General features: G+C 25.9%; 1 protein-coding gene across 1 annotated transcript in view; it reads left to right on the forward strand.

The window, feature by feature from the left end:
* Nucleotides 1–1,425: 1,425 nt before the first annotated feature.
* LOC122633826 overlaps nucleotides 1,426–1,936 on the forward strand; it is a 2,497-nt gene continuing 1,986 nt past the window's right edge. The window contains exon 1 of the mRNA XM_043822224.1: nucleotides 1,426–1,507. The gene's annotated coding sequence lies outside the window, so the exon portion shown is untranslated. The remainder of the gene's footprint in view (nucleotides 1,508–1,936) is intronic.

A 1,936-nucleotide genomic window follows, 5' to 3' on the forward strand; every position in this document is an offset into this window, starting at 1 on the left:
AAAAAAAAGAAAATAAAAGAAAAGAAACGAAAAAAATAGATTTGTATTAAATAATAAAATACGAGCAAATATTGAAATATGCATTATGCATGTTACTTATTATTACTACAATATTTAATGTTAAACTACTTACATTTTTTATTGCTTTCCTCTCGTTACAAAACACCCAAAACAATTAACAAATTTGATGATTTATTATATCTATCGACATTCTCTGTTCACCCTCTATCGTTGCATAATTTTTTTCTCACAAATATATACAATGTCCGCAATGTTACGTTCTCAATATGATTGATTATAATAACTCTCACTAAAAATTAATCTAACGATTTATTCGATCCGCTTTCTACAGCGGTCGAACACCGACTGAACAGTCGATGACCATTACAGGTACAGTAGTGCCATCTGTGCACCTTCTTTGAAAATAAAAATAAAAGGGAAAACTCCCCTCGTTTAATAGTTGTGAACTATCATCTGTTTCAACCCTTACGTTACAAAATACATTATAATATCGTAAAAAAAAAAAAAGAAAAGAAAAAGAAAAAAAAACAATAATATTTTGTTACGAGAATAAAGAAAAAGAAAAGGGATGAAACGTGATATAATATTTGCGTTATATCGATTAAATTGTAACGTTATTATTCTCAAGCCATCCCTTTTATAACTTGTATAATTTATAATATAATGAAAGACGATTAAAATGCGCAACGAGAAAGAAACAGTAAGTTTCGTAGTCAACTTTGACCAAAGTTGACGTAAGATACGTCAGAATGATTCTGAGAAGTCTAACAACGAATTTCGAAGAGCATTTCCTTTTTTCGAACCGACTAGTACAGTTTTTAATCGGTCTACGTCCCCATCAAAATTCGAACAATCATTTCTTTTTATTTTCTACAGTGACTGTTTACGTATTACCAGGGATTTTGCATCAGGTAATTTGTTTCTATCTTTGATCAATATTATATATATATATATATATTTTTTTTTTTTCGTAATTATATATACTTTTTTAATTATTTTATTGTTGATTAATGTGCTTCTTTCAATGAAAACTAATTACTGATATAATTCGTATATAATTCAATGTGTGTTTATATATGTATATATATATATATATTTATTTATAAATGTTTCACAATTACAGTTTTATCAGTTATTAACAACAGATATAAAATTGGAATCGACTATGAGAGTGCTTCAACAAATGTTTACTGCTACATGTATTCTATGTACATACAGTGCTACTTCCTTTAAATTCGTAGCAGTTTGTAATATTTTTATTATTTATTATACTGATCGATCACCATACAAAATGGAAATATTTTTCAATATGAAAAGCTAGTGTGCTACTTTTCTTTTCTTTTTTTTTTTCCTTCTTTTTTTTTTTAGATGAAGAAATTATGCTCCCATATAAAATCTGATTATGATCGGATAAACGATCAGGAGGAATTTAACATTATGGAAACATACACGAAAAGAAGCAAAGTGTACATGTATTTTATTGTGGGTAAGCATGTAATTGTAAAATCGTACAACTAACAGATAAGATATTATATATATATATATATATATATATATATATATTTAATATATTTTATATATATTATATATATATATTTAGTTATATATAAATATAAATATATATATGTATTTTATTGCAGTTATTTATTTTCTATATGGTTGCTCTTTGATATCATCAAGTATATTAAATCTTTTCTTGTATCTCTTTGGTAAAATGGATAATGCTCATTTAACATTACCCATATCTATTAATTATGATTTAAACTCGTGGTCCTATTATAGTTTACTCATTTATCAAGTGATAATGATATATTTGTTATTGACAATAGCCTCCGCGTGTTTTTTATCATACTGGGCATCGGTACAACACGCTTGTAGTCAATTTAGTATTATAATGTACGTATTTAATTTTTGT

Source organism: Vespula pensylvanica, chromosome 13, assembly GCF_014466175.1.
Source record: "Vespula pensylvanica isolate Volc-1 chromosome 13, ASM1446617v1, whole genome shotgun sequence".
Taxonomy (NCBI): domain Eukaryota; kingdom Metazoa; phylum Arthropoda; class Insecta; order Hymenoptera; family Vespidae; genus Vespula; species Vespula pensylvanica.